The sequence below is a fragment of the Oryzias latipes genome, chromosome 6 (genome assembly GCF_002234675.1).
Source record: "Oryzias latipes chromosome 6, ASM223467v1".
Taxonomy (NCBI): domain Eukaryota; kingdom Metazoa; phylum Chordata; class Actinopteri; order Beloniformes; family Adrianichthyidae; genus Oryzias; species Oryzias latipes.
In genome coordinates this window covers 3,825,199-3,839,057 of record NC_019864.2, presented here as the reverse complement: position 1 = coordinate 3,839,057, position 13,859 = coordinate 3,825,199, and the positions used below count along the sequence as shown (strand labels likewise).

General features: G+C 44.7%; 1 long non-coding RNA gene across 1 annotated transcript; it reads left to right on the top strand.

Moving 5' to 3' along the window:
- Window positions 1-3,623: 3,623 nt before the first annotated feature.
- On the top strand, window positions 3,624-4,220 carry LOC110014687. The gene is made up of 4 exons (XR_002289678.2): window positions 3,624-3,650; window positions 3,757-3,822; window positions 3,907-3,975; window positions 4,093-4,220. It is a non-coding gene; the product is annotated as an uncharacterized LOC110014687 (long non-coding RNA).
- Window positions 4,221-13,859: the final 9,639 nt, after the last annotated feature.

Here is a 13,859-nt window from a genome sequence, read left to right as displayed (position 1 = left end):
TCTTATGGTTCAAAAAATATGGCAAGGTAAATAGCTGTGATTCAATTTTGGTTCATTAGATTTGCACATTTCTGGCTGAGATTCTTCACAAATGTTAAAATAAACTTTAATATAGTTTAATAAAATAAACATATTTTAACCACTGCTGACATTACACTACCTGCTACTACATTTGCTGCATTGAGATGGTCTAATGTGAAATAAGGTGTCTTTTATTCTGAAAGGAAGTCACAAGAAACCCTCTTAAAAGCTATCAACTATTTTATGTTTTGAAAAAAAGCAATTTTCTCTTTATGTTTATGTTTTTTTATTTCAATAACATTAGTTCATTTATATTTATTATAATAGTAACAATAACACACAAATCAGTGTTCTATGTTTCTAGCGGGTGAAGTGGGACTTCACCCAAGCCCCAAGTGGCTCTTTAGGATCGCAGACCTCTGAGCTAAAACCTCAAACTGCAGATATATTAACTGTTGTTTAGCAATTGTGCAACGCTGCATCATAATGATTTCTTTTTAAATCAATTAGGAAAAGACACAAAGAGGCACTAAATTCCAATGTAATTCTTGAGGTGAATGTAACAATAATATATCTGTCGCCTGTGAATTAAGCATATATTTTTAAACATGAAACGTTTTTATATGACATTAAATGTCAAAGACCGTTCAGTTTCAAACAAACCTGCTTTCATGTGAGGGTGAATGGCTCCATCCAGTGGACTTCCAGCTGGCAGACTACTTTTTGTAACAACTGTTGACAAAAATTTAAGCTACTGATCGTCTTTTTAAATTACATGCTTCAAAAAGGTAAATAGGCAAGCTTGAGATTTTTCTTAGGAATTACATGTATGCCTTTGCATTTCACATTTGTGTTTTGTGTTGTTTTTTCACACACCTTAGGCAACTAGTGGCTTGTCCTTTATTCACAACATTTTCCAAACCGAGTTTGTATTTTTCTGGAGAAAACTCTGAGCTACACTATAACTGGGTTTCAAAAGAACATCCAAAAACATAAATGGCACCAGCTAAAAGAGGTTTTTGAACATATGTGTGTTATCGATAATAATTTTGTGAAATAAAATAAATAAATAAAAAAAATATAAAAGTAGGCACCTGCATTCAGCTGAAGAAGATAAGAGCCCAAAAATCATTTTTATTTCCTGGCACTTCTCAAACAAATGAGCTTTTCTTCACTTACATTTTGTTCTTGTGATTAAATTACCTCTCTGTTGCAAGCTTGGGTCATTAATAGTAGGGTCGTGCTTGTGGAGACTCAGTTTGCTATAAAGGAAACCAGATAAACGTCACAGCAAAGGTCAGCAATCTCCACTTGGGTGCCCTAAGCTACAAACCATAAATGCAGAACAAACATTTGTCTGCAGCCCATAGTCTCTGACCTTACACTAATCTGGATCAGGGTGTCATGCAGGCTGCAACAAGCCAGTTTTTTGGTATATCCTCAGATTTTTACAGAAAACACTGGTAAATTAAAATGATGTAGTCTGGAAGTAATCTGTGCACCTTGATGTTAGGCTCACACAGCTGAGAGAGGCTACTGGGGATTCCTGCCAGTACATGGGGTCAAAACGTCTCTGAAAGTTTTATTTCCTTTTCTATAAATGAATCAAACTGCAACTTTGCTTCTCAGAGCCCCTGCTGGGACTTTAAAAAGGAAGAGCACAGTGCTGGTCTGTGTTTTTTTTCAGTAGCGCAATGAGCCGTCTCAACAAATGAGATATCCCAGATTCAGAAAACACTTATGCTTGAATAATGGAATTGCAGCTGGTAAGCATGGAAACACATCTGACCAAAAACCTCTTTCTGAAGAGTCATTGCAGTGCAGCATCTCCAAAAAAGCGCAAAATGACCACAACATTCCTAAACAAGGGATACAGTATATCTTATGTCTGTATTTAAGAAATGGCAGTCTGAGATAATTGAAGAAGCTAAGAGAAAGACACCTTGCACACAGACAGGTGCCAGGAGCTTCGCTTAGAGCACATGTGTCAAACTCAAGGCCCGGGGGCCAAATGTGGCCCGCCATGTCACTTTATGTGGCCCCAGAGAGCATAAAAGTTTTTAATTTGTTAGAATAAAAATGAAAAATTGGTGTGTATTTATTAATATCTAGGGGGAATCGGACTTGAAATATCGGATTGGGCAACTATGCATTAGGTCTTAAACACTGACCATATAACCTAACCTGACAGAATCAAATTTAAAAGGATTTACGTCAGAGTAACAAGCAAACATATGTTTTCTATGCAACTGTAATTGTCACTTTAAAAAGTTATAATAAATAAATAATGAGTTATTTAACATTAAGGAGTAGTTACATTTATTTTTCATTACATTTAGTTACATGTAGAAGTCATATCTGGCCCTTTGAGGACAGCCACTATGCTGATGTGGCCCTCAGTGAAACTGACACCCCTGCCTTAGAGGCTTTGCACTCAAAAAACCTTACTGATCTCTTGTGACATCCATTCACTGCTCGAATCTTTTGCATAAATGGACCAAATTTCCCTGACAGCAGGAAGTCTGGTAGAGGGAGCCACTGGTCATTGGGCTTATCCCTTGTGCTGTCTGAGATTACCCCCCCCCCCCCCTTACATTGACGTGTTCTCCCTACCATGACAAAGGTGGATAAAGGTGAAAAGATTTCATGTAATCCATGGACACCAGTGAAGATCACAAATCATTGAAGAAAAAAGGTTCAGAGCACTGTCTAGTGGGTCAAGATGACCCCACTCCCAATGTTAAAGTGCCTAGGATAGCACAAGGGTTACTCTGATGTGAGATTCACCATCACCAGCATGTCAAACTGGTCAATAAAGCGCTGAGTCTGGGGCTTTGAGTAGGGGCAGTGTTATGAAAAGGCTGTGAGAAATAGAAGGAGACAAACAAACCACAGCTGCTGCTCTTTAGACAGAGATGTGAGCCGCTAAAGTTTTTTTTAATTTGATTTGAAATGGTTTATTTCGAGCAATCAAAGCAAGTGTAATGCACAAAACAATACAACCAGTAGACATTCATACAAAGTCGTGTCAAACTTAGGATATTTGGACATTAAATTAAAGATTGCTTCAACAGTTCTTCTCTTTGTCTAAAGATGCATCACTGTAACTCAAAGGTTCTGGAAAAGAGTCCTGACATTTATATAAAAATGTATATTAAAACATTTATATCAAATGTCTAAAAAATGAAGACCAAACCTTATACAAAAGACAAATTCTGAGGAGCTTCGATGTCCTCCATTTACCTGAAGATTCCATATCAGTGTCAAATGACTCAGTTTTCTTCAGAGTACACAGTTTGATTCCTTAAAAAGAGAACTTTTTACTCAAAGATTTGAAGAACATTTATATTTTTATTTTTGTTAAAGTAGTGTGACACTATCAAGCTTTTATCTTAACCTGATAAAATTGAGAACTAACAAGGTAATCCATCAATTCTGAAGTTTCATCACAGGTGTGTCAATCAAAATGTGAGTCCAGCAGATCTGAGGAGAAAGACAATCAGCTGTTATGAACAGCAGCTGTGTTTCCTGCAGGATGAACCTTTATAAGCTCCTTTTGGTTGTTGTCTTCTCATTCGGTGTCTGAAAACATGGGAGCTGAGACGTTTGTGGCCCTTTGTGTTCTGGCTGTATGTAGGGTTTATTGGAAGGATTTGAACTGCAGGTTAAAATTTATGTTTTCATAAAGCATCTAAGCAAGCATTTAACCTTCTTTTAAACTGTGATTCTCCTCAGGTTTAAGCTTACCAGTTGCTAGAGAAAGCCAGAATGCAATCAATAAAAGGATGGGAAGAAAAGCTGGTGAGAATTAATGCTAACGAAAGTGTATACAGAAAAAACTCCTGAGTGGATGTTTACTACTATCTCCATTTCCTCCCCCAAAAGATTTGGCTTTAGAGAGCAGCTTTGATCTTCTACAGTCACTAGATTCCAGGTTGGAAAATCTGGTTAAAGGTGAGAATTTGTAAAAGAATTGCAGTATGGTGATCACATGGCTTGGTTAGTCTGAAAAGGATATGAGCAGCAAAAGAAATGCAAACATTAAAGTACGTAAATATTTTGTCCTGTTAGTACAACTGGAAAACAATGAGGTAGGAGCTCAAACTGCACTCGGTCTAGTCACCGACGCCGCCAGCAACCAGACTGTGTCCGACGCCGCCAGCAACCAGACTGTGTCCGACGCCGCCAGCAACCAGACTGTGTCCGACGCCGCCAGCAACCAGACTGTGTCCGACGCCGCCAGCAACCAGACTGTGTCCGACGCCGCCAGCAACCAGACTGTGTCCGACGCCGCCAGCAACCAGACTGTGTCCGACGCCGCCAGCAACCAGACTGTGTCCGACGCCGCCAGCAACCAGACTGTGTCCGACGCCGCCAGCAACCAGACTGTGTCCGACGCCGCCAGCAACCAGACTGTGTCCGACGCCGCCAGCAACCAGACTGTGTCCGACGCCGCCAGCAACCAGACTGTGTCCGACGCCGCCAGCAACCAGACTGTGTCCGACGCCGCCAGCAACCAGACTGTGTCCGACGCCGCCAGCAACCAGACTGTGTCCGACGCCGCCAGCAACCAGACTGTGTCCGACGCCGCCAGCAACCAGACTGTGTCCGACGCCGCCAGCAACCAGACTGTGTCCGACGCCGCCAGCAACCAGACTGTGTCCGACGCCGCCAGCAACCAGACTGTGTCCGACGCCGCCAGCAACCAGACTGTGTCCGACGCCGCCAGCAACCAGACTGTGTCCGACGCCGCCAGCAACCAGACTGTGTCCGACGCCGCCAGCAACCAGACTGTGTCCGACGCCGCCAGCAACCAGACTGTGTCCATTGAATAAAAAATCTTGATTCTTCATTTTGTCTTGTAATGGTTCATGTCGTGCATTAGTTTAATTTCATGGCCACATTGCTGCATCTCAGGAAAAGTAAGCGGTAAAGTCCAGTCCTGCTTTTGTTTTCCGGAGACTTGGGTTGCAGATAAAAAGATGAGTGTCAGATTTTATTTTATTGACGTATAGATGTTTAGCTGCTCAAGAGATTCCATTTAGATTGATACTAGAAACATAAGATTCTTGATCCCAAATTCAATTACAGCAGTTCGGTGCAAAAATGGGTATTTAAAATGTGCAACATCCTCCTTTCACCCACTTCCTCAAAGTCCAGTGGACAGGACAGAACTGGCCCTCCTGACCAGCTTGAGTCTTTCTGTGCTGCCTGCTCCCCAACAGACCAAGGCGTAGTGGATGGCAGTGGCTACCACAGAGTCAAAGTCCTTAAGAGAGGCCTGCACACTCCAAAGGACCTCAGTCTCTTCAGAAGGTGGAGGCGACTTTGGCCCTTCTTATACAGGGCATCGGTGTTGTCAGTCCAGTTTCTTGTTGAGGTGAACACCCCGGTACTTAAAACTGTCCACTACCTCAATGTCCGAGCCCTGGATGCTCACCGGTGTGAATTGTGGTGGTCTTCTCTGGAAGTCAATCACCATCTGTCTTACTGGTGTTCAAGTGATTACGCTCACACCAGTCCAAAAAGTCCTTGATGACTGACCTGTACTCCAGCTCGTCCCCCCCAGCACACAGCCAACAATGGCTGAGTTGTCAGAGAACTTCTGGAGGTGACAACTGCCAGTGTTGTAGATAAAGGGTGAAGAGGAATGGTGAGAGCACCGTCCCCTGAGGAGCCCCGGTGCTGGAAACCACCACCTACGAAACACAGTTGTGTAGCCTCACATACTGTGGTCTGTTGGTGAGGTAGTCGGTCGTCCATGCAGCCAGTCGTCCGTCCACTCCAGCCCCTTCCAGCTTCTCTCTCAACAGAGCTGGCCGGATGGTGTTGAAGGCGCTGGAGAAGTCACAGAACATGACCCTCACAGCGGTTCTGGCATCCTCCAGGTGAGTCAGCGCCCGGTGCAGCAGGTAGATGACAGCGTCATCCACCCCGATGTTCGGCCTGTAGGCAAACTGTAGCGGATCCGTCGCGGTGCTGACCACTGAGCGAAGGTGGCTGAGGATGAGCCTCTCCATGGTCTTCATTAAGTGGGAGGTCAGGGCTACTGGTCTGTAGTGATTTGGCTCCTTAACGTGCCCCATTTTAGGAACCGGAACCACACAGTCCGTGGTCTGGAAACAGTCTCTCAATCTCTCACTGGCCTCATCAGTCCACGCTCACTGACTTCTTCTGGGGTGGTTCTCTTCTTGCCCTGGGTTTGTATTCAGAGAGCAGGTGCACCAGGTTGTGATCAGAGCGACCGAGTGCGGGGAGAGGGTTGGATTCCTATGAGTCCTTAATCTTTGAATACAGTAAGTCCAGCGTCTTGTTGTCCCTAGTGAGGCACTTAACATACTGAGTGAAAGTGGGGAGAATGGAGGAGAGCGAGGCATGGTTGAAGTCCCCGCTGATTAGAAGCAGCGCCTGCGGGTGCCGGGTCTGCATACGCGTCAGCGCTCCGTGGAGTCGCTCGCAGGCTGCCTCCGCGTCAGCCGATAGAGGGATGTACACGTTAAAAACTATAACATGCGAAAACTCCCTCGGGATGCAAAACGGCCGAATGCCCACAGCGAGAACCTCAATGTCACGGGAGCAAAGCTGTTCCTTCACAGAGACGCGCGCCGGGTTGCACCATCTCTCGTTAATAAACACCGCCAGTCCTCCTACTTTCTTCTTACCACTGTCTGTCTCTAAATAATTCTTGTTTTTAGCTTTGAAGTCTGAAAACTGGATTGGAATGTCCGAAAACTAACTATATAGAGCACTCTGTCGTGTGTTTGCCATTTTGTAGTGCCAACCATCTACATTTCCCACAATCCAGTGCCCTGGAAATTTCCCAGAAGTCTCTGCAAAAAACTAGATGCTCACTAGATTGGCGATTCAAATGTATTTTATATGGCATAAACCAACGTTTCCATTGTAAAAACACTCCCATTGATTAGATTTTCACTTCTTAAAAATCGAAATAAATTGTAAAATTGCAGTTTAAGTGCCATTGCATCTCGTTGTCTTGGAGGATGCAGAGTTAAAATCGAACGTACCCCGTGGTTAACCGGGAAGCAGACGTTTGGAAACAGGAAAGGACCATTTATGAAGAAAGTAAAGTAGAATTTATGACAAGTCTTTACAGAACAAACCGGTACACAATGAGAAGCTGGACTGGGTGTGGTCGCCGTCTGCCTATGAAAGGTAGGTCCTGGGTTTGTTTGGTTAGGTGGACGGGAGCACCAAACTCTGAAGAAGATGTAACCAGATTTGATCAGTTTCTCCAAGAAAACAGCAGAGAAATTGCTGATGTAATGAACAGGTGGGCTCTAACCTGGATTTAAATAATCTGAGTGTTTCAGATGATCTAAGGCTTTCTGGAAGTCTTTTCTATAATAGAAGCTGGATGCAGCTTCTCCATGTCTGTCTAGTGTTGACTCTAGAACTGACCAAAGACTGGATCCAAATGACCGGAGAGGTCTGGCTGGTACATCCTGGGTCAGGAGGTCAGTCATGTATTTTGGTGCTAAACCATTCAAAGCTTTATAAACCAGCAACAGCCAATGCAAAGACCTCAGATCTGGACTTATGTGTTCTACTTTTGGAAGAGTTTTTAATTTTCCCTGAGATAAGTTTTGTTCTTCTTTTTGCCATGAACAATTGTACAGCTTCCAAAATGTCACAATAATAAACATAGTTACTTGCCATTCTGTTCAGTAAAAAAGTAAGAATCTTCCCATTCTTCCAGAAACGTCCGGTGTTTCTCTTTATACTCTGAATTAAGCCATTTTGAACATGAGGGTAAAAGTCTCCACGCGCATCAAATGTTTAGTAATTTTTTCTGGCATTGGGCACAAATTATTGGCGGTCACTTATGAGTCAGGAGCAGAATCAAAACACTTACACTGCCCAGAGGTCTTTTTATTATTTATTTTTAATACTCTCTGAGGGACTTGAGAGTTGTAGTAAAGTCAATTACCTTTTAAATGAGACTTACTTACACGGTTGTCAAGAAGGGGAAAGTTTGAAAAATTATTGTTCTGTTTGTCGTTTCCATAATAGTAGCTTTTTTTGAAAAGCCTTCAGGTTTTCTTCTGCTTCCATGATGTTGACTCCACCCCCCTGCATCTGCTGATTAAGGTGATTGAGAGCTGCGAATATATCAGCCATGTATGCTAAAATGAGAATGAACTCAGATTTTTTGAAGCAATCTGCATGACAATGTTGGTGCTCTTCCAAAAACAAGGCTAATTCCACACGCAAGGCAAAAACACGATTCAGCACCTGTCCCCGGGATAACCACCGCACATTAGAATGGTACATTAGTACCTCAAATTCAGCGCCCATTTCTTTGCACCGCTCACTGAAGATGCAGTGCCTCAGAGCACTATTTCGCACATAGTTCACACATTCCACTACAGTTTTTAATACTTCTGCCATTTTTGGAGGCAAGGTTTTTGTTGCCAACGCATGCCTGTGCAGAATACAATGTGTGACAATGATGTGTGGTGCACCGGCTTTTACTAGCGCGCCAAAACCAGACTTTCCTCCCAGCATTACTGGAGCTCCATCCGTACAAACTGCAGTGACCATATCCCACGAAAGATCATTGTCTCTGAATAAGTCATCCACAAGCTTCTTCACATCAGCTGCCTTAGTTGTGGTTGTAAGAGGCTAACAAAATAAAAACTCTTCTTTTATCATGTCGTCTTTCACATACCGCACAAAAACAGCAAGCTGGCTTAGGTTAGCAACGTCTGTGGTCTCGTCAAGTTGAAGGCTGAATTTTGCCGGGCTTGAAATCAGATCTGCGACTACTTGAGCCAAGATGTCTTTACTCATCTCATCTATTCTGTTGCTGATGGTGTCATTTGAAAGAGGAATTTGGGATAATTTACCTTCGGCCGCTGTTCCGAGTATCAGATTCGCCATTTTTAACGCAGCTAGTTTTACTAGTGTTTCACCAATGGTGTGTGGCTTGCCCTGCTTTGCGATGAGGTACGCAAGTTCATATGATGCTGTGAGGATCGGTTTGTTAATGGGAACAAATCCAAGAGCAGGCAGAGTGGCCTTATCATCAAATCTGACTCTCTTCACCTTGAATTCTGCAAGCGTTGTGTTCTGTTATTCTCCATCTCCATGCAGCTTCTATAAGTGTTCCTTAAGTTTTGCCAGTGCGAGGCTGGAGTTGCTCAACTTGGCATTGGAAATCATGCAGATAGCCGGAATCCCCCCAACGCCACACGGGAACCGGCAGGGAACAACCGCCGCCCGGGCGACCAAGCCCGCCACCCAGGCGAGGGCCAGCAGGGCCGCCGCAAGGCCCCCAGAGCCAGAGGCCAGGGAGGCACGGAGGGAAAGAGAGCCCAACCAGGAGAGCAGCCCCCCCGCCGCGCCGGGAGAACCCAACGCAGGGCCCCACCGGAGAAGGACGCCCACAGCCCCAAACGAGCACCCCACCACCACCCAGGAGTTCCGGGTATCCCCCCGCCCCAACCCCAGGTACGAGCCAGGACCCCCCAAGGGAGACCCGCTCCGCACTCCAGGCAGCCATCCGCCCGGCCCACGGTTGGTCCAGGGAGGAGCGAGGCAGGGGGCCCGCCTCCGCCCAGGAGGGGGGAACCCCGGGGAAAAAAAGAGGGCCCACAAGGGGTGTTGTAAATATGGCCCGACCAGGCTCGGCCACAGTTGGAAATTTGGCGGGGCCCAGCACTCAGGAGCAAGGACCAGAACCCACCCCCCAGGGACCAGACACCCCCGGCTCAGATGTAATGTGAACCCCCCCACCGCGCGGAGAGAGCACCGCCGGGCCCAGGAAGCCGGCACCCCGGGGACACGGCCGCCGTTGCAAAGGGGCCCGTACCCCCCACCAGGGAAGAGGCAGGGGACAGATGGACCCAGGTCCCACCTACCTTGCAAAATGTGTGTGCGTGTATGTGTGTTTGAGAGGGTGTGTGTGTGCATGTGTGTGTGTTTATGTTGGGATGTATTTATTGAGGGGGGAGGGGTGTGTGTACTAAGGGGGGTGCAGTTAAAATTGGCGGGAAGGGCACTAAGGGGACATCTCCTGATTACTCACAGTGACGTCCCCTCACCCTCCCCACCAAGGGGCCCTAAATGTCTAAGGTGCGGTTAAAATTGGCGGGTAGGGTGCTAGGAGGACATCCGCTGCTTGCTGGCAGTGATGTCCAAGCACCCCAACTACCAAGGGCCCTACATGTCTAAGGTGCAAATAAAACCGAAAGAGGGGGGGCCCACTCCATACGGCAACCATAAGAGGGGGGCCACTGCCTAGTAACCCCCCCCCCCCAAGGCTCATCGCAGGCTAAGCCCCCCACCCCCTCACCCTATTATGAGGTTATATGAGGAAGGGGGTAAGTTGGGGACAGCTGATAGACTGTCCCCCGGTGGTCAAACAGCTGTCCCCCGCCCCCCCCCAGCAAGGGGGCCAGGCCCACCCAGCCCAGGGGCCCCACCCCCGGAGGCGCCGACACCCCAGGCCCAGCACCACCCCCCCACACAGAGAGAGAGGAGCCAGAAAGCGCTGGCCCCCCCCGGAGCAAGCCCAGGCCCCCACCCCCAAACGCCGGCCCTAGAAGAGCTCTGGTCAGGTGTGCAGAACCATATTGCATGCATGTAATTGTCGGGTAGATTACTGTCACAGTGCTGACAAATGTCTGAGTTACTGAGACCCATCTTGAACATCCTCTGTCCAGTGTAGTAAATTCTGTGAAGAGTTTTGAAATGGATTAGCTGCAGATTTGGACTTTTTGTCATTTTAAAGGTGTTTAGACAAAGTTCTGACCAAAAACTTTCATCTGTTCTGATGCTCAAATCCGCATCCCATTTTGATGTCGGAAGTGAAATATTGTTATCTAAATTGCATAAAAGTTTGTATATTTTGGAGAGAGTTTTATTCATTGAGAAATTAATCAGAGTGGCAACTACATCTGGTAGCTTTAAATCGTTGTCTCTGTATTTAAACTTTTTAGTAATAATTGATTTAAGTTGCTGATATTCCAAGAAGTTATATATTCCATGTTTGTCTTGAAGTTCCTGGGGAGTTATGAATCTTCTATCAATAATTATGTGCTCTAGTTGTTTTATGCCCCCTGCTTGCCAAGCTGGGAAGTGAATCATTTTTTTGTTAATAAGGATGTCCGGGTTGTTCCAGATGGGTGTCATTTTGCACGGTTGAATTGATGATTTTGATATTTTGAGAAATTCCCACCAGGCTGTTAAAGTGGCATTTATATTAATACTTTTGAAACAATCCTGTTTTTTAACTATTTGGCTAATAAATGGAAGATCTGACAGGTTGATCTTTCCACATAACGCCTGTTCCAAGTCTAACCATGAGTTAGTTTCTGGATTATTTTTTAACCATTTTAAGATGTATTGTAATCTATTTGCAAGAAAGTAATTGTGGAAGTTAGGTAATTCTAATCCTCCACAGCTTTTTGCGGATTTTAAAGTTTTTAGACTAATTCTTGCAGGTTTATTGTTCCATAGAAAGCTTGATATGGATGAGTCTAATGTTTTGAACCATTTTAATGGCGGTTGTGTGGGAATCATTGAGAAGAGATAATTAACTTTGGGTAAGATTTTCATTTTTACCGTGGCTACCTTGCCCATAAGGGACAAAGGCAGGTTGGTCCAGCGTGTTAGATCGTCCTGTATGTTGGAATTACACTAAATTAAACTTGCAAACATTTGTAAACATAAGAGTTTGGAGTTAACCTCCTTTCTCTCCTGAAACTTCACTAGACCATCAATATCAGGATTCAAATCCTGTGCAGCAACACATTTACTGTCATTCAAGTGTGCAAAACACAATGAAATGTCCATTATTATTATCATTCATTATTATAAGAATCTTTTCCTGGTTGCTGCCTGAATTTTGTGGCAACACCTGCCTTCTTCCTGACCTTTGATGGGGTGCCATCAATGACCAAAATTACTTCATGTGACCAGTTCACTCCAACATTATCCAGCACAGTAACTAGAGAGCTGACTATGTCATCAGTTGTTGTTGTGTCCATCAACTCCAGAAACTCCAGAGTGACGTCTCTTCAACACCTTTAATAAATATGCACAGCTGTACATATCTGTGATGTTGGTGTTTTCATCAATAGCGACTGAAAATACAATAAATGACTGGATTCCTTCATATGGCTGCCCATGTTTCCTCAGAGATGTTGGATCTGATCGTAATTCTTGACAGATTCATGTTTAAGGTCGACTGCTTTTTGGGAACAAGACTTCTGCAGCCTTCAGCATTTTTCAATAAGTTCACCATCAGAAAATGGATTGGATGTTTGCTCCAATTTCTCGGCAATAAGGTAGCTAGGTGTCACTGCCATCACTGATGTCACGGCTGCAGTAAATCCAGATGGTTATTTATCGGTCCAGCTAATAGTTGGTAAATCTTTTTTTTTCTTAACTGCAAATGGTGAAACTTTTCTTCATGGTGAGTCTCATAGTGGTGCTGAATGTTATATTTTTGGAGAACCTGTTGATGACATACCAAGCATGCAGGTTTGCATTCAGCTCCGTGAACAAATAAAACGCTTTCCATTTTCCTGGAAAGCTCAGGACTTCACTTCAATCTTTTTTTCTTTTTGACAACATTTTGGTCATTAGGGTGTCACTACTGATCATCCTTCAGTAGCCGCGGTTACATGGGCAGAATATCTTGATCGGATCAACGGTCGGGTTAAAATTCACCTGTGCACATGGGATCGGAAAAACTTTTTCCGATTAGAACAAACGTTCACATGGGTCACACTTTCGGTTGGAATGAATCATTTGGGCATGCGCAGTAGTGTTAAAAACTCCCGGATGAGGAAATAGGTCCCATTCTAAACAAAGAGCTGCCACAGACATTTATTTTATGCAGCAGCTCGGTAATATACGAGACGATCTTCCAAACGTGCTTTTATTAATGTCATGAATAGTATGATGCGCCTGTACGCTCATCGTTTTATTTAATCCATGTGGTCAGTGCTGGAAGAAGGGTTAGGACAGGCTATAAACACAGGCTAACAACATTAGCCTGATGGACACAAAATCCAGCGCTTTTCACGGGGCGTCCGCAGAGCAGCTGGTTGGTCCCGTATGAGCTCCAAAGCTTTCTCACAGTGAAACACCGTCTATGCGTGACGTAAACCAGAGCAGTAGTGACACACGATCGGAATGACCGTTTACATGCTCCACGATCGGATAAACGATCTGTATAACCCACCTATCTCGATTGGAAAGAAATTTTGATCCGAACGAGTCTGACCGGGGCAGAGTATTCCAAATGGCGCGTTTACATGACGTATTTTCTTTCCGATTAGGCGTTCTTTCCGATTACTTTTGCCCATGTAAACGCAGCTAGTGATGAGGCTCACAGGGAACCAAACTACCGCCTACCCAGACACAGAGCTGTTAGGTTTCGTTTTTGGCACATGCAGAGTTATGTTGTTTCACCTGTTAAGCTTTTCCTTTGGTCCCCCTAGTGGCGGAATTGCGCATTTCGGTTATTTCTTTAAAAAATCATAACTTGCCACAGGAATGGACTAGAAACTTGCTTTCTTTTTTAACCATCCTTATGATTTTTACTCTTCATGTGTGTGCCGGACTTAACCACCTGGCGGGCCGTATGTTTGACACCCCTGCACCAGAGGTTAGTGAATCTGTTCTGTGGGAAGCTGGCAAGGCGTTTCTTAGGGGTTCCATCATTTCTTTTACAGCAGCAAAGAAGAAGAATAGTCTCACCAAAGAATTAGATCTGGAACATCAAATTTGCACTTTGGAGAGAGACTTTAAACAATCCTCCTCGCCATCTGTGCTTAAGAAATAAGATGCAGCCAGGTCTGCTTTGA